The sequence below is a fragment of the Schistocerca serialis genome, chromosome 7 (assembly GCF_023864345.2).
Source record: "Schistocerca serialis cubense isolate TAMUIC-IGC-003099 chromosome 7, iqSchSeri2.2, whole genome shotgun sequence".
NCBI lineage: Eukaryota > Metazoa > Arthropoda > Insecta > Orthoptera > Acrididae > Schistocerca > Schistocerca serialis.
In genome coordinates, this window is record NC_064644.1 from 175,170,427 (window position 1) to 175,190,499 (window position 20,073).

The 20,073-nt window shown below is 39.4% G+C and overlaps 1 protein-coding gene across 1 annotated transcript in view; it reads left to right on the top strand.

Annotated features, from left to right (window-relative positions):
* LOC126412249 (nose resistant to fluoxetine protein 6-like) overlaps positions 1–20,073 on the top strand; it is a 385,456-nt gene that overhangs the window by 12,939 nt on the left and 352,444 nt on the right. The window contains exon 2 of the mRNA XM_050081747.1: positions 13,414–13,483. The gene's annotated coding sequence lies outside the window, so the exon portion shown is untranslated. The remainder of the gene's footprint in view (positions 1–13,413; positions 13,484–20,073) is intronic.

Genomic DNA, 20,073 nt, shown 5'->3' on the forward strand with positions numbered 1-20,073 from the left:
CCGGCAGCCGCTGCCGGAAACTAGTAAATAGGTCCCGGATACCGTGGCGTTCACAGGCAGCTAGTCTGCCAAGCAATCGGTTACTGTTATTGGGTGAATCTGTTATTACCGGTGTGTCAGAAAGTGAAATAAATTGTAACTGTGCTATCATTTGACTCATGACATCAACATTCAGACGAAAGGCGTTATAAAATGTAGCCCAGGACGGGTCTCGACCGCGAGACTTCACATTCGGACTTCACGCGTACTACCACTTTTTTTCTTTTTTTATCTCATTTAGTTTTTTACCGTTCACTGAATTTGTTCGAGGCGGACGTCCTATGCCACCCGTTTATGTTCATCGTTGATACATTCACTGTGCTTTTATTATTATTATTATTATTATTATTACAGAAACAGCTTTCTCTCTAACCAAACACATTGAGCTACTGTGGCGGCTGCCAATAAACAACGGCCACAGACAAAACAAACTCGCTCGAATTGGAGGCAAGACTTCCTCCAGGAAGTGCCGCAGCATATAACGCTGCCAGATCGTGCAGATGGCCGGACTTAGAATCAGTATGGTCAGGTTGTTTGCACAATTCGCGATCGGTGTAGACTTACGCTCTGCGGTGGCCGCGGCAGGCCATGTTTTATGTCAAGGAGTGCACATATATACACTTTTCACTCTACAGCACATTTTGTAAACAGAACTCAAAACATTTCAGATGTAAAAATGCGGTGTTTCTACAAATAGACTGGTGTACTACTTCAAGGAAGATACAAAGTTATTACATTTCTAGTTATGCAGATTGTCATTTATAAAATATATGTCATATGTGGATTATATTATCAAACGATCGTACTGTTAAATACCTGTTTCTGTAAGAAAAAATAATCTTTAAAATTTACTAAAAGAATTGTGGCTGCTAAAATCTGTTTGTTCAAAAAAATGGTTCAAATGGCTCTGAGCACTATGGGACTTAACATCTATGTTCATCAGTCCCCTAGAACTTAGAACTACGTAAACCTAAGTAATCTAAGGACATCACACGACACCCAGTCATCACAATGTGTTTGTTCATTTGACATGTTTTCAGAAGCTATTCCTTTGTGATACATTATTTATAACTGTTCTAGTAGATCAGGTTGCTTATCATAGTTGTCTGAGTGGAGTACAGTTAGGCTATTGTGGATATCAATTATTCTGCGTCTGTTAAGGTACACGTGGTTGGCTGCTGTGGCTTTGTCAAGGTGGTTCAGTATAAAGGCATCAATTTTTTCTTTGTATTGATTGTGGTAAGTTCTGCCTGTTTTGCTTATGTAAAATGCAGGCCAGCTGTTATATTCTAATTTATATATTCCACTGTGTTGTTGTTGGGGTGTTTATGTTTACTGTGTGAGGTAAGTAGTGTCAAAGTTTGTTGTTTGTGGCGAATGATATTTATATATTGGTGTTTCTAAATACGTTAGAAATTTTTTTGTGATGTGTGCTAATTAGGGAATGCATGTGAAGAAGTCTGCTGTCATGGTTATTCCTGTAGCGCTTCTATGACTGATGTAGTATAGTACGTAAATTGATTTTTTCTGTATACCCATTATTCATTGCAATTGCTTTTTTTGAATCAATTTCTTGTGTTAGTGCCTTTAGTTACAAAGGTAATATGTGTGCCCCGCTCAACAAAGATCTAAATGTAGCATGCTTGTGTTTGTTGGATGGTGGGATGATTGATGTCTTTTGGTATTAGTACATTTTGGTTTCATACAGAAGTAAAAATTCTGCTCTTGTTGCTCTCTAACAATTGTGAGGTCTACCAAATTTTTGGCCTTTGTTTCTTGTTCTGTTGTGTGTTGTTGTTGTGGTCTTCAGTACTGAGACTGGTCTGATGCAGCTCTCCAGCTACTCTATCCTGTGCAAGATTCTTCATCTCCCAGTACCTACTTCAACCTACATCCTTTTGTATATGATTAGTGTATTCATCTCTTGGTCTCCCTCTACGATTTTTACCCTCCACGCTGCCCTCCAATACTAAATTGGTGATCCCTTGATGCCTCAGAACATGTCCTACCAACCGATCCCTTCTTCTTGTCAAGTTGTGCCACAAACTTCTCTTCTCCCCAATCCTATTCAATACTTCCTCATTAGTTCTATGATCTACCGAGCTAATCTTCAGAATTCTTCTGTAGCACCACATATCGAAAGCTTTTATTCTCTTCTTGTCCAAACTAGTTATCGTCCATGTTTCACTTCCATACATGGCTACACTCCATACAAATACTTTCAGAAACGACTTCCTGACACTTAAATCTATACTCCATGTTAACAAGTTTCTCTACTTCAGAAACGCTTTCCTTGCCATTGTCAGTCTACATTTTATATCCTCTCTACTTCGACCATCATCAGTTATTTTGCTCCCCAAACAGCAAAACTCTTTTACTACTTTAAGTGTCTCATTTCCTAATCTAATTCCTTCAGCATCACCCGACTTAATTCGACTACATTCCATTATCCTCGTTTTACTTCTGTTGATGTTCATCTTATACCCTCCTTTCAAGACACTATCCATTCCGTTCAACTGCTCTTCCAAGTCCTTTACTGTCTCTGACAGAATTACAATGTCATCGGCGAACCTCAAAGTTTTTATTTATTCTCCATGGATTTTAATACCTACTCCGAATTTTTCTTTTGTTATCTTCACTGCTTGCTCAATATACAGATTGAATAACATTGGGGAGAGGCAACAACCCTGTCTCAATCCCTTCCCAAACACTGCTCCCCTTTCATGTCCCTCGACTCTTATAACTGCCATCGGCTTCCTATACAAATTGTAAATAGTCTTTCGCTCCCTGTATTTTACCCATGCCGCCTTCAGAATTTGAAAGAGAGCATTCCAGTCAACACTGTCAAAAACTTTCTCTAAGTCTACTAATGCTAGAAACGTAGGTTTGCCTTTTCTTAATCTAGCTTCTAAGATTCGTCGTAGGGTCAGTATTGCCTCACGTGTTCCAATATTTCTATGGAATCCAAACTGATCTTTCCTGAGGTCGGTTTCTACCATTTTTTCCAATCGTCTGTAAAGAATTCTGATTAGTATTTTGCATCCGTGATTTATTAAACTGATTGTTCGGTAATTTTCACATCTGTCAGCACCTGCTTTCTTTGGGATTGGAATTATTATATTCTTCTTGAAGTCTGAGGGTATTTCACCTGTCTCATACATCTTGCTCACCAGATGGTAGAGTTTTGTCAGGACTGGCCCTCCCAAGGGCGTCAGTAGTTCGAATGGAATGTTCTCTACTCCCGGGGCCTTGTTTCGACTCATATTTTATTATGCAATGAACTGAATAATTTTAGAAGCTCATCAATTTCATCTTTTTTGCCATGAAATAGGAGTATAGTGTTTCCATGTATCTTCTGTAATGCACAATTTTTTCAGCAAATTTATTTCTTCTACAAAAAAAAATTTATATGTGAATGATGAATATGTCAGCCAAAACGTTTGACTTGTTGTTACCCACAGTGAAGTCCTCTTTATGTGGATAGATGTTATCTTTAAAAGAGAAATGATTATGACATAGTACTAGTTCAAGTAGATCGTCCAACTCTGAAATCTCTGGTATATTTAGTTTTTAGTGTTTGATAAGGTCTTTTCCGATTATTTCAATTGCCTCTTTGACATGTAGACTTGCAAATAAATTAACCATGTCAAATGAGGCAAACCTAGCTCCTTTGTCGATTTTTACGTCTTTGATCAGAATTATTAACTCACATGTATTTTTTATTTGATATGTGTCGTCAGAAGTGTCTAAATTCCCTGTAGGTAATATTTAATATTTGGGAAAGTCTGTGTGCTGGAATATTCTTGGAGTTAACAGTCGGTACTAAATGTAGAGTTATGTTTGTGGGTCTTTGGTTGTGGGCAGTGGTGTTAGTTAATGTGCTGCTTTTTGCTTGCTTATCAGACAGCAGGAACTTATTTTGGTTAAACATTTTTTATAATTTTTCTGGAATTTAGTGTTTGGGTCAATTCAGTAATGCTGTTTTTTGAGAAAAAATTGATTTTTATTAATAAAATCATTTCCACAAAAGGACAACAGCGGACTTTCCTTTATCTACATTATCAAAGATAGCATTATATTCATTGAGTTTATGTCTTAGCTGTTTTAACACTTCGTTTTCTTCAAAGGTTTATTGCAGCTTTCTATTACTTTTTCTCTTCTTGCTGAATAATTTCAGTTATATTTTGTGCTAACACAAGCTGTTAGTTATGGTTCAGATGTTCCTTGTATTTACTATGAGATTTTTAATGTTATGGGGACTAAGCATTGGTGCGATATTTTGTTTAATATCTTTATTCAATAAGATTTGTACTATATTATTGAAACTGTTGTTGATTTTGTTTATAACTCTCTCAAAGGAACTCTGTGTTTGGAAGTTACATTATTATGGACACTGGGGTATTTCTCTTTAAGGCACTCAAGTTTCTTTTCATGTTTATCAGTTAGAGCAGTACTAACTTTTGTGCATAAAACTGTATCATATTCATCTATATAATTCATTCCTCATGGCTACAGCATGTTAATTACCTCAAATATGCAGGTGGTGAAGGTATCTTTTAAGTTCTGCTTTAGCTTGATTTCTGTACATAATGAGGCTGCCTCAAATTTTCTTCTAACTTTTATGGCTGCTTAAGAACGACATTTATTTATGATTTTAAAATAGTTTGGAAAAAATGATTACATAGAGCGCCTTTGTGAAATCTGATGTTGCAGGACAGTTTGGATAGCTTACGTTTCGTATTTTGAAATGAATACAACATTCTCAGTTCCCAGCTAGGTAAATACAAGTTAATTTTACCCATTGCCATCAGCATTCTTCCCGTAACTGTATTACCTTCCTAAAACAAATAACAACCAATTCAGTGACAGTCGTGATTTTATTTCAATGCATGATGCATTTCGAGCCCTGGGACACTATTTTTAGATGCTTTTCCAGATTTAGAGCAACCATTGGATATTATAATCCACATTTGACTTATTCGTAGATATTTGTTTTATAAATCATATACTCTAGAGCTAATAATGTAACAGCGTTTTATCTTCTTTGAAGTAACACATGTGTATTTGTGCAATTGGATCATCCTTACATTTGAAATTCTTTGACTTTTTTGGTTTTTATTTACAGAATCTTTGTAGAACACAAGTATATATGGGCACATAAACATATTTACTCATATGTTGCTTCTAAACCATTTTCCACCACCGGAAACAATGGTATTTTTCGATTTGCATCAGCTTTATAAACTTAAATTCCCAATGTGCCAAGTTGTCATATACCATTGAATTTTACCAAGACCAGAATTACCCGAAATCTAAAAAAGAAAACAATGTAGACTGTCAAAGCATGTGAAGATGAGCCACCAGGGCTCGAAATGCATCGTGTATTGAAATAAAATCATGGTTGCGACTGAAGGCGATTGTTTTTTATTTTACAAAATTAATACAGTCACGGAAGAAACCCTGACAACAATGGATAAAATTAAGTCAAATATTTTCGTCCGACGGTTCTCCTGACGATTTAATCCGTCGATCATTTTTTATTTTTGATTCTGACTATGAATTTTATGAAAGACAGTGAAGTCTTCAATGTAGTAAATAGGTGCCATAAATGCGTTTTCTGTTTTTGGGATCAAAATGGACACAAGCCCATGCTTCGACATTCACAGTGATAAGAAAATACAAATGTAACTGACTGCATTCTCTTCTTACGAGCATAATTGTGTTTCCTCACTTAATATTAATGTGTCCATGCAATACATAGTTTTCGCCTTTTGTATTTCATAAGTCATAGCCGCTGGAGTATAGAAAAATACTCCACTATATGGTGCTTCAGTGAGAGAGGTTACAGCTAGCACTTGAACATAAACCTCTTTAGCCTACTGACCTCTAACTGTCTCGACCAGAATCGATTATTTCAGACTTATCGAATAGATCTATATGTTCCTTGCCTTTACATCTTGAATTCCAGTGAGGTATTTATTAACACCGATTTCATCTCATGGGATTTGAAATTTTGTAAAGCTTGTGTCTGTCTGCCTACAGCTCGTCATGTCGTCAATATTGCTACTCACAATGATTTCATATGTTTGATACCTGCAAGGTAAATAAGTGAGGTGCTTTTAGAAAAGCACTGTGTCAAAATAAACACACCTCTAATACCGCTGGCACTTGAGGCTGTTTTGTCAAAACCTAATGCCTTTAACGTGGAGCTGGAAAAATTAGTTGAGTGAAACCTTCATAAGTATCTTACTTTTCCATAGTAAGTTAGACGACCGAAATGTGTGTACAGTTATCGGCACAAACATATTTGTGATACATTTGTATTATACGAGCATAAATACATAACTTATTGTTACATTTCATATTCGCTTCGTTCTCACCCCTTCTTGCCCGCTCGTTCTTGCTCAGACACTATCCTTCTCGAATAACTGGTGTTAACCTAACTGAACCTTATCCGTCCTTTCAACCGTTGACTGATCGTAACGTAGCTATCTTCTTCAGTTATACTAATCTTCGAAACATTAGCAAGTGCTATTTTCTCAAGTGTTTGAAAAAAGTCTGTCTCGTTTTGTAGTTGCCTCCTTTACTGACAAAAATCACTTAATCTTGGCATCCATTTTCTCTGTCAAAATTAGTACCTCTTCGAATAAATCATATCTTTCCTCACAGCTAATGTCGTACTTTGAAGCACAGCTACTTCAGACATCAGCAAGTTGTGGAAGGAAACATTAACATACGTCAGATGGCACAATGCCTCCAGTTATTTCATGCTGCTAATACGCGAGCATACAGATTTTGTCCTTCAAATGAAATTAAGTCTAAGAAATCGCACTTACTACTGTTTATGTATTCCCTCAGAACTGAATCACTACTGGTATGGTCCACTTCGGATCGTAAGAAGGGACAGCTCTGCTCCCCCTGCCATATCTCCATCAGTCTTGGGCACAACGACATCCTTGTCACCCTACCGTGACGATCTGTAGAACGAGAATACATTCAGTTACGGAAACTGAAGTAAGGGACAGGCGTAATTTAGTAACAGATTATTTGTCCTATGACGAGCTGAAGACTTTCTCGTCACTCTTATGTTTTCGTTGTCCCTTAGTTGCTTCACGTTTTTATTAAGATTATCTTCTTATAGATATGGTCCAGATATGTACTAAAGAAAAGATTGTTTCTTTATGCCAGACGCTTTTCGCTTAGTTTTCCTCACGAAGCATCGTCAGTGGTCTCTAATACATATCTAAGAACACGGTAGTTACATGCATGCACCAAACGTATTACCGGTCACAGAGGATGTTTCGTAAAAAAAAGGAAAGTTATAGGCGTCTCACATAAAAGTTAACAGCCTTTTATTTATTTCAATAGACGGATCACATCTCCAAACACATGATAATAATAATAATAATAATAAAGAAAATTTTCGCTATATTTCTGCATTTGTCTGATTTTGATGACCCTGCGGCTCCACTCCCCTTGTTTTTTTGTGCCCAAATTTCTTACAAATGGAGCCAAAGTAGGGGTACCCCTAGAAATATTACTGATAATTGTGCTGGCTTTACGTGAGACTCGTTATTCTTACAGTTCCTGATTCCTTACTTAAAATACTGCAGCCAGCATGTTTCGATTAGAAGTACAAGATCAACGTCTTCAGGGTCCTGTCGTACGGTGCTACCGCTCGTATCTGTTATTCCACAACTGGTTAGCAGAAATCTCGCAATATTACCTTAGGACTGGTAGTGAACTTAAAGTGAGATCTGCTTCAAATTATTCCTGAAGTGTTTAGCCAGTGCTTCTCAAATGGCCTGCGGCAGCAACTAACGGCAACGTCTCTGGCTCTTTTAATGTTAATCATCATCCATATAAAATCACAACAAGAAACGGCAATAACCACAGATCAAAAGAGGGTTCAGGGCTTTGTCATGGGGTTGTTTGGTCGTTGCAAGAGTGTCACAAAGATGTTCAACAAATCCAAATAGCAGGCTCTGCAAAAAGCGTCGTGCATCATACCTGTATAGAGGCATGCGCCAAACATTAAGAGCTCACGTTCCACTGCGATTCGAGACATACTCGTACACTATGTGATCAAAAGCACCCCAACGTCTATTAGTAGACATTAATATGGCGTGTGTCCACCCTTCACCTTTATGACGGCTTGGACTCAGCTGGCGACAATTGTAATGAGGTGTCTTAATGTCTTTGGAAGAATGGTCGCTTTTCCTCAAGAGCTGAAACCAGAGAGAGTATTGATGTTGGATGCTGGGTTCGGGACCAAAGTCGATGTTCTAACTCGTCTCAAAGGTATTACATTGGATTTAGGTCGGAGCTCTGGAGAAGTCTGTATATTTCAGGAATATTATTGGCCACAAACAATTTCCAGGCCCGGTATCTGGCAATAAAGTCCATTTCAAGAACTTATTGCCCACAAACCATTGCCTCACAGATGCTGTTTTGTGACAGTGTGTATTACGCTGATGCAGTCATCACCTCTGAACTGTTCCTCCTCTGCACGCAGTACACCCCGCGTAAAACGTGTTCATATCCTTCTATATATAACATTTTCTTAATCACATTGAGATAATCTCACCCTAATCAAGCAAAATACTCCCATATCGTTTAAGCTTTGTATAAAAATTTGTTAGTAAATGAAAATACTGAATATTGTGTTTTCAGAAAGTTTCTCTTCTTGTAACCTGTACTTTACATATCGTGTTTAACTACGGAGAAATACTAACAGCTGGTAGACCCTGTGTTGCCCAAGTTAACAGTATCGTGAAACAAAACAGTAAACTTAATGAAATACAGAATTTTATATGCTGAAAATTAATCTAATTAAATACCAAATGAAACTAATTTTGTGCTCAGTGAAAACTATGTAGCTACAACTCAATATTGAAGTAAATTATAAAAGTTCTGTGATATGAAGACCAATTTCTGACTTGAAATGTCCACAAGAATAAAACACTGCTCTACTCGAAGCAGAAAAATAACAATTTCAGGTGATCTACATTGTTCATTGTAAAGATATCTGCTTGCTTAGCACAACACCTGATAACTGTGACTAAGAACTGTTACCACTTATAATGCAAACTGAGATCTGCCCCAAAATAAAAGTAACGTGCTTCTTGCTCACCATGCTATTTTCATGTCTGGTGCAGTGACGTTCTCAAAAGCAAATTGAAGTCAACAGATGCATGAACCGAAGAAAAAAAATAAACTATGCACTACAAAATTTATTTTTCTTTGTTCTGTGGCTTCGCGTGGCATGAGGTGTAATGCACGCGCGACAAAATATTCAAAACTTCACTATGAATGATGTAGGAGCGTATTACTTTAAAACAAATAAATTCTCTTATTGTCAAAAAAAGACTGTGTAACGTAAGAACACCGTAAAAATTACATCTTTTAGACAATACAAAAATTACATGTTCCAGCCAATTGCTTTATTTGTGACATAATGAAAGTATATAAATTAACATTAATCATGAACGTTATTAGTTAGCTGAAGGATAAACATTTCTTTCAATTAATAGGTATGACAAACAAACATTTCATTCTCGCACATGAAAAATGTTTCCATAAAATATTTTCCATCAATAGAATCAATAACATGTGTTTACAGACGAATTGTCATCTCCATAATAAATATTCCACATAATTTCTCTCAGGCGCACTGATACGAAGTCTCTTTCTTTAAAAACTCAACCGCTGGCTACAATGCCTCAAATAAGAATTCTCTAGTGCTGCACAACTAACTGGCGATCAAGTGCACCACAGATTACATTCAACATAGTCAAAGACTTTATTCGCTACTCGTGCAGCTCCCTCGTTCGTCTTTGTCCCAGTACAGGAAACGTGGAGTACTCACAATGGCAAGAAGTTTATGAAACCTTAAAACCGTAATACGATCTCCTCCTTACTTCATTGTTGCCGCTATACATCATAGCAGCTAACGTATTCTGGGCATACCGTTCTATCGAACAGTCACATTTCTGTAGGAATATTTGTTTATCAAGATTCAACTTGAATTACTAAAAATCTTTTCCCAGTTCTGCACACCTCCCCAAAAGCATATTCAGTGAGCTTAACTGTTTCGTGTAAAGTACGCCAGCCTCGCAACGATTCGTGTTCAGAACCGTTTAAACGCGCACCAGACAGGGATACACAAGTAGCGGCCACAGACTATATTAGCGGGGCGTGGAGCTCTCCAGATATGCCCAGAGCATGCAGAGGTCGTCACAATAAACGGCCGTTCTGTATAGACTTCTTGGTGGACGAGTCCTTATAAAAAGGAAAGAACAGATCACTAGCAAAATGGCTCTGAGCACTATGGGACTTAACATCTATGGTCATCAGTCCCCTAGAACTTAGAACTACTTCAACCTAACTAACCTAAGGACAGCACACAACACCCAGTCATCACGAGGTAGAGAAAATCCCTGACCCCGCCGGGAATCGAACCCGGGAACCCGGGCGTGGGAAGGATCACTAGCAGTTCGCATACCCTTTTGTAGCATTTTGTCTTTCTTACAAATTGAAAAAAATACGATTTCGACTCTGTGCTTTGTACTTCGCTTATGACGACATTGGCACTCGTCTATGGAAGGCTTTACACGCTACTTCCCTTGTGTAGTAGCTCGTACTCATATCAGAGCTTGCAATAACATTGAAACCTTTCAGAACCTCGCTGTACTGAACGTTCACCAGCGCATCAGTGTTTGTCGATTCGTGGATTTGGAGTGGACCGCTGATTTCCAATACACATATTTCAAAAATGGTTCAAATGGCTCTGAGCACTATGGGACTTAACATCGGTGGTCATCAGTCCCCTAGAACTTAGAACTACTTAAACCTAACTAACCTAAGGACATCACACACATCCATGCCCGAGGCAGGATTCGAACCTGCGACCGTAGCAGTCCGGCGGTTCCGGACTGAGCGCCTGAACCGCTAGACCACCGCGGCCGGCTCACACACATATTTCAAACTTGTAACGAACTATATATGATAGAATCTCCCGTGATACTAAATGACGCAGTTCCTCGGTTGACGCAAAACGCAACGTATAGAATAACTTAATTTACGTTGGCTATTTACATCCGGGAGAGCGGCGATCACGAGCCATTTCATAGTTGTGGATGAAGCCACGTAAGTTGATTATTCTCCACACCAAATGAGATCGCCCCGCTGAATATTTTGCTCGTGAAACATTGGAGGTGCCTTCATAAATCGGAAGCGTGACTTCAGAAGCGTGCTCACGTTCCCGAGAGTCTCACGAGGCGTGCGTAACGAGAAATGCATCGAGAAGTTCTCGTGTGTCTCGACAAACGCCGTCTCATTTCTCTTTCGTACTGAAATTACAGAGGACGAATGCACATTGAAATCCCATAAAACCACATAGAAATTCTCTAACCTATCAACCGATGTTAAAAAAAAACCAATACTGAAATTTAATGGACACTTTTAAACCCCCCCCCCCCCCCCCCAGCAACGAAGCTTGCGCTATAAATGATGACAAACATCGAAAATTAACACATTTTTCGGTGTTTGTTGTCGGGTCCATGTTGCTATTGAAGAAACAGTGTCTCTCTCTTTCCAAGCATTAATCCCGACTCACGGGGTCTGCTGGTTAATCGGAAGTGGCATGTCATTTTTAAGGGGTGGCCGGATGCCCCTCCTATCACCACCCTGTACCTCCCCCCCCCCCTCCGGGAAGGAATTAGTGTACCCCAACTGTCTGCGTCTAGTGTAATACATGACTGATGAATCAGTGTAGTGTCGTTTATTTTGAAGTCCGGCCAACCAACTGCCTTTTAACGGTGTATGACCAACAGGATTTGACACTAACCCAAATATTTACTATCAAAAACAGTCTTGATCACAATTTATTTATTACGGTGACCGGTTTCGACCACTGCTGTGGTCATCTTCAGACCTATGTCGTATACAAAGCTTTAATTAGACGGCTACATACATTAAAGAAAATACATAAAGTTATAAAGCTATAAAACGATCAAATTACCAAAGAGTAAGGTCCTTCTTCTGCTGGAGAATCACTACTGGAGAAACCAATGCACGTCTTACTATATATAATGGAGGTTCCGCCAACTTCTGACAGAATGTCATTATTAACCAGTGGGTTATAGGTCGAATAACAATGTAAAATTTCTTAGTTAAAAGAACATTGCCATCTCTTATTACACCAGTAAATCGGATCTGTGCAGCATGTACTATATATGTCAGTTAACGATTATTGCAGCCTACTCACTGAAAAACGTTTCAATAAAAGACATGTTGCTGCTCAATAGTACATCGTCCGAAGCGACAGTCTTTACCATTCCACTTTCGCAACATCTTCGTTAGAAAGAACTCCGCTGCCACATCTTTGCACTGGTGTTTATCCTCACCACGGCAACCACTATTTTGCCTATTGACTTAACAACAACTTCAGTGGAACGAAGCCTCCTGCCACATCTTTGGAACGGCGTCAAACTTCATCATGGCAACCAGTGGTTCCAAATGGTTCACTAACAGGCCTTGAGAGGGCAACCCATGTACTGTCAAAACGAATTTCATTTACGCTACATGTTTAAATATTTTTAACGTTTTTTAATTGACAATAGCTGTTAAATAAGCTAACTTTAGTGTGTGTTTATTTTCCTTTCTTGGCAATGTTCTTATAATTAAGAAATTTTACATTGTTATTCGACCTATAACCCACTGGTTAATAATGACATCATCCCGTCAGAAGTGGCCGGAGCCTCCATTATATATAGTAAGACGTGCACTGGTTTCTCCAGTAGTGATTCTCCAGCAGAAGAAGGACCTTACTCATTGGTAATTTCTTCGTTGTATAGCTTTATAACTTTATGTATTTTCTTTAATGTATGTAGCCCTCTAATTAAAGCTTTGTATACGACTTATAGGTCTGAAGATGACCACAGTAGTGGTCGAAACCGGTCACCATAATAAATAAATTGTGATCAAGACAGTTTTTGATTGTAAATATTTGTAACACTTCTATCACTGATTCACTCCCACAATGTGTTGAAAAGTAACTATCCCAAATGCTGGAGAGGTTACACTATATGACCCATATTGTCATTCAAAACATAGCTCTTCTATTGTGGTCCCTATTACAACTGAAAACGTAAAGTACCTGGAAGACACAGAATTTGAAACATTGGAACTGACAGATAGGAATCCAGCCAGATTGTTGCATAGTACAGGTGAAGTATGGTGTTCCAAAGCGACAGAGAGAAAAAGGAAGATGAAACTTAAGATAATGCGCGATCCAATTGGGCCCATACATAAAAAATGTACTCTGTCTTCAAAAACCTTCTTCCGATTTCTTATTTTTGTTTTTTCTTCTAGGACTGCGTCTTTGCCCCCTTCTGGCTTCCTTCCATCTTTTACCGGTTCACCAACGTCACTTTACACATTGGTAAGTAGGACCTTGCCTGTTTGGGTGGTCCCTGTCCATATGACTGCCATTTTTTACTGTACTTGGTTTTATCTTGTCATTCAGGGCAAAGATCTTTACATACTGATGAATATACTCATTCCTTATTCTGTCCTTTCTTGTGCACCCGTTTACTTGTCTTAAAAATCTCATTTCTGCTCCTTGTATTTGTTATTTTTCCATGTTACCCATGTATTGCTGCCATATACTAAACTACGGACTGCCATTGTCTATAACATTTTTTGATGTCTTTTTACGAACTTTATTCTTTAATGTTCTTATTGTTGCGACCATTAGTCCGTATTTAATCAGCTTCTCCTAACTTCAATTTTCTGTCGTGTGATACATCACAGACTAGATACTTAAACTGACTTGTTTTTATTATCGTTCCATCTATGTCGCTCTTAGTTCTTATAATATTTTCCTTTGAATGCCATTACTTTGGTCATGATTGTGGAAGTCTTTAAATTATGTGTATTGGCATTTTACGTAAATCTGTGTACCAGGATCTTCTGTTCATTTCTGCTTTCGAAAGATTACTTGGTCGTCAAAAAATAAAAGCTTTGACTTTTCGCAAGTGCTATTTTCAAACTATGATGCACATCTGCCCATACACATAGGATGTCGTCAATACAAATATTGAACAGTAAAGGTGACAGACCTAGGCCCTCGTTGACATTTATTGGTTCACTCAGTTCTTAATTCATTTGTATGCCTTTCTTTTTACTATTAGACGCCCTTTTAAGAACAGTAATTAACTGCCTGAGGGAGCCCCTCTTATCCGTAATCCCCCATAAAACACTCTTTCTGACATTTTCCAAGGTCTTATCATAGTCTGTTAATGCTGGAAGCTTTTCTGTGTCGAATTGTCTTCGTTTCTCAATATTTTAGTTCACTACGAATATTTTAACAATGCATGAGCGGCCTGGCGTAAAGCCACACTGTTCCTCAATCAGTAAGGTCTCCGTAATTGTTTTCATCTACATGTACGTCATACTCCTAAAGCCACCTAATTGTACCTGGCGAAGGGTACTTTTTGTACCACTTAGCTCTCAGCCCTGTTCCACTCGCGGATAGCGCGTAGGAAGAATGATTGTCAGTAAGCCTCTGTATCGGCACTAAATCCTCAAATTTTCTCCTCGTGGACACTACGCGAGACTTATGTAAGCGGAATTAATATGTTGTCCTACTCTTCCCGGAAAGTGCTCTCTCGAAATTTCAATAATAAATCTCTCTGTGATGTACGACTCCTCTCTTGTAACGTCTGCCAATGGAATTTGTTGACCATTTCCGTAACGCTCTAGCGCTGGCTAAACGCTCCCGTGACGAAGAGCGCTGGTCTTAGTTAGATTTTCTCTATCGCTTCTATCTGTCCTACCTCGCAGGAATCCCAGGTACACGGACAGTACTCAAGACTTGATCGAACAAGCGCCTTAAAAGCAACTTCCTTGTTGGATGAGTTACATTTACTTAAGAATCTTCCCAATACTTCTTGATTTCACAAGACAAAACCTACTGCATGTTTGAAGATATGTACTTAGGGAGAATTTTAACTTCCGTATAGGAATATGAAGTTTATATTTAAAAAGATGCATCCGATTCCAGAAAGTTAAAACTCCCGCTTGCATGCGCATACAATCCTGCAGCACTGTTTACGGTTTTACAGTTTTAATTTTTGTTTGAAGGATATCTTAACGGACACAACAAGTACTTCAGTTTTCATTTACCTTCCACAAATGCTCAGTGTGTGTTTGCAGCAATTGCAGCAACTGAATCCTGGAACTGGTTTGTGGTACTACAAACATATCCGCTAACGAAGCCAGACGGACATATGATAAACAGCTAATTCTCGGTTGGCGTGACTAGTCGACTTCTGCAAGCTGCATGCAAAGCTCTGTTGAAAGCACTCTGTCTTTTACAATCCTTTACAAAAAGTAATTGTAATCGTGATGTACACACACGCAGGAAGAATGCTACCACACTGCACTGGAATTTCATATAATCCATCGTGTATCACCACGTGGTATGTTTCACATTTTTCCTACGTTGTCTTCTATGTCATTCATATACACTGAAGCACCAAAGAAACTGGTATAGGCATTCGCGTTCAAATACAGAGATATGGAAGTAGGCAGAATACTGCGCTGCAATCTGCAACGCCTATATAAGGCAACAAGTGTATGGCGCAGTTGTTAGGTCGGTTACTGCTGCTACAATGGCATGTCATCAAGATTGAAGTGGTGTCAGAGTCGGCGCACGAGCGATGGGACACAGCATTTCCGAGGTAGCGATGAAGTGGGGATTTTCCCGTACGACTATTTCACGAATGTACGGTGAATATCAGGAATCCGGTAAACCATCAAATTTCGGACATCGCTGCGGCCGGAAAGAGATCCTGCAAGAATGGGACCAACGACGACGGAGGAGAATCGTTCAAAGTGACAGAAGTGCAACTCTTTCGCAAATTGCTGCAGATTTCAATGCTGCGCCATCAACAAGTGTCAGCGTGCGAACCATTCAACGAAACTCGTTTACTCTTGATGACTGCAAGACACAAAGCTTTACGCCTCTCCTGGGCCCATCGACACCGACACAGGACTGTTGATGACTGGAAATATGTTGCCTGTTCGGACGAGCGGATGGGCGTGTACGGGTATGGATATAACCTCATGAATCCATGGGCCCTGCATGTGAGCAGGGGACTGTATAAGCTGGTTGAGGATCTGTAATGGTGTGGGGCGTGTGCAGTTGGAGTGTTATGGGACCACTGATACGTCTAGATTCGACGCTGACAGGTGACACGTAAGATTGCTCTCCGATCACCTTCATCCATTCATGACCATTCTGTATTCCGACGAACTTGGGCAATTCCAGGAGTACAATGCGACACCCCATAGGTCCACAATCGCTACAGAGTGGCTCCAGGAACACTCTTCCGAGATTAAACATTTCCACTGGCCTCCAAACTCCCCAGACATGAACATTATTGAGCATATCTGGAATGCGTGGCAACGTGCTGTTCAGAAGAGATCTCCAACCCTTCGTATGTTTACGGATTTATGGACAGACCTGCAGCATTCATGGTGTCAATTCCGTCCAGCACTACTTCAGGCACTAGTCGAGTCCATGCCAAGTCGCGTTGCGGCATTTCTGCGTGCTTGTGGGGGCCCTACACGATATTAGGCAGGTGGTACCAGTTTCTTTGCCTCTTCATCGTATGTTGTGAAAAGTAACGGTTCTTTAGCACTTCCTCGGGGTACATCTAAAGTTATTTTTACGTCTGAAGATTTCACTGCATAAAGAATGGCATGCTGTGTTATGTTTGATAGGAACTCTTCAGTCCAATCGCACAGTTGGTGTGGTATTCACTAAGTTGCAGTATCGAACGCCTTACGGAAGTCAAACACCACGGCATTTACTTGGGCGGCTGTTTTTACTGCTTCTGGGTCTCGTGGAGGAACAGAGCGAGCTAGGTTTCACATGACTGTTGTTTTCGGAACCCGTGTTAATTCCTACAGATGACTTTTTCGGTCTTCAGAAGCGTAATACACGAGCGTACAACATGTACCAAAATTCTACAACAGACCGACGTCAAAGATATAGGAATATAATTTAGTGAATCTGGTCGACATTTTTATTGGAAACGGGGATAATCTGTGCTTTTGTCTAATGGTCAGGAACATTTCACTCCTCCAGAGAACTACGGTACACTGCTGGTACAAGAGAAGCAAGTTCTTTCGCGTCTCTATGAAGCATCGTGCTGGTATCCCATAAGTCCAGTAGTTTTGTTCTGTTCAGAGATTTGAATTGCTTTGGCGTCCCATGGTCACTTCTTTCGATTCAGTCATTTTGTCGTTCGTGCAACGATGCAAAGGGAGGTACTACAGTGCAATCTTCCTCTGTGAAACGGCTTTGGAAAAAATGCGTTCAGAATGTATTCCGTCATGCTCTGTTTGAATGTCATTATTATCAGATTATCCGGACAGATGGACTCTATCTTTTACTGATTTAAGCAAGACCAAAATTTTTTAGGATTTTGACAAGGCGATAGACAGAATTTTTCTTTCTATTTCTGTGGAAGCCTTATACATGGCGCTCCTCATGTTAATTTTGACTTCTTTTTTTGTGCGTGTGTGACTCTTAGGATGTGTTTGAACTTTCAGTAAAGCTTTTTGGTTTCATAGCACTTTCCTAACATGTCTGTTGAACCTTGGCGGGTCTTTTCGATCCCTCACAACTTTGCTCCGCACATGCCTGTACAATGCTCTTTAACTTTTTCCAGTGAGACACAACATGGTTAGCGCCGGACGAGAAATTCACATGCTGACTACTCAGATATTCGTAAATCCTCCCTTGTAGAAGATAAAGTCTCTGGAATTCGGACGAATATGTAGGAGACACCCAGTACGATTTGTGCGTGTGTGTGTGTGTGTGTGTGTGTGTGTGTGTGTGTGTGTTTGTAATGTTAATGTGACAGTATGAGCCACTCGCTATTTGCGTCTTTTATTTTATTACATTAATAAATTTTCTAACTTGTAACAGTTAATAAACACGCGTCGCAAAGCATAATCAAATAACTCCACGTTTCACTCGTTGCATCACCTCATTGGTTACAACCAACCATCTTCAGGAGTAGTGGTGAGAAAGAAGGAAAGAAGAAAAAGTTTTGAAGTCTAGTCAACGACAAGATCACCAGTGGCGGGGCACAAGCTTCGATTGGACAGGATGGGAAAGAAATCGGCCGACGTTTCAATAGAAATAACGGAAACGGAGGATTTGGATCGCTGTACTCGTACAGTGAACCGAATTGCGGTTCTCCCGAATGCTGAGATGAGACGTGTCCCCCCCCCTCCCCCCCTCTACCACCACCACACTGTGATGCTCTCATCCATAAGTTGGTAATACGCTGTTTCGTGTGAAATGCATGCGGGGAAATTGCATCTCTCATACGTTCAGTTTAAATTTTTCACGCCTATACTTTTTTGTTTTGTTGTTTAATGGGTGAACGGTATGTAAAATTGCATTGCACGTCGCTATTCGCACGAGCCGAAGCGTGCTCATATAACGGGGCATTAAAATTCGTTGGTGTGCAGTGGCCGATCGCAAAACTGGTGGTGAGGGCACAAAACCTCTGAACGATTAGCAGTTTTGTTTCATGTTGGCAATGAGGTGCGAGAAACATTTTGATCTCAAATAATCTACACCTACAATGTTATTTAATTTCACGAGAGGTTACCTATGCTCCTTACGTCAGTGTTGCATCACAAAAAAAAAGTTTTCTTTGGTGATAAATATGAGTGTTTTTTTTTCTGAGTAGTAATAAGCCCTTACAAGCATAACGTCGTTGCTTATACTCAACAAAGATGTCATAACGGCGTTCCTGGGCATCGCAGGAATTTTTTTCGGCAGTTCTGCATATCCACGAGGCTGAAATGAGATAACGAGCCGATGGTGGTAATTTCTTCCAGAAACGCAAACCATAAAGGAGTATCAACACAAGTCAGACTCTTTCTGCACAAATATAAATACATGTTTGTCACGTAATACAATGAGAATAGTACACTGCATCAGCCTCGTACAATGTTGAACTTAATATCATTTCAGTTCCCTATCAACAACGTACTTATTTGTGTACGGGAAGTTGAGAACGGATAAGAATCCACCTGGCGTTCGTCAAGCGGGAAAGGCAATAAGCATAAGAAATCGTTGGAAGGTCTAAAGGAGTAAGTGAAAGACACCTTTCGGTTATAAAATGTAGGTAGTTAATATACACACATCTGGTTACGTTTAGGTTTGCTGAAATCAGTATGAAAGTTTCTATCCTGTGCAAGCTGCTTCATCTCCCAGTACGTACTGCAGCCTACATCCTTCTGAATCTGCTTAGTGTACTCATCTCTTGGTCTCCCTCTACGATTTTTACCCTCTCTCAGGTAAAAATTTGAACATAGCTGCTAAGGTTCAGTGACCGTGTCAGAATTATATTGGAACAAATAAGCCCTCGGTCACAAATATTAAGTCAAAATTGACCTGGTTTCGACGCTACTATGAGCGTCGTCTTCAGAATTAAACTAATTGTTCTAAAACATGTTAGGTATATAGTACATTAATAAAATCAAAGTTTGTACTGACTGGAAAAGATGCCGTACTTACAACTCACATATTAAAAAAGATCCAAGCCGGAAAGGCAACGTCATGAACAGTTGTGAGATGGCGAGCCGCTAAGGGCTGCTCGTACTGTGAACAAGGGTTGCAACGAGACTCGGTTGTGCAAAAACTAATTACGTTTCCAATTCGATCTAAACTTAACCCTAACGTGCGCAGTTGTCATAGTTCAAGTGCCAGAGGAAAAATAATATAAATGTTAATTTTACATTGCTACAATTTACAGAATTTTGAGGTAAGATTTACAAAAACGTCAGTTTTACAGTTTATAAGTTCAATACTAAGCCGATGTTGTAAGGGGGTGAGAAGATGTTAAGAAACACTTGCACCATACAAGTGCAGTGACATTGGTGGATTTTGTAGGCATCTTGAGGTTATTTCCTGACTTTATAGACCATGGTTGTCTTGTT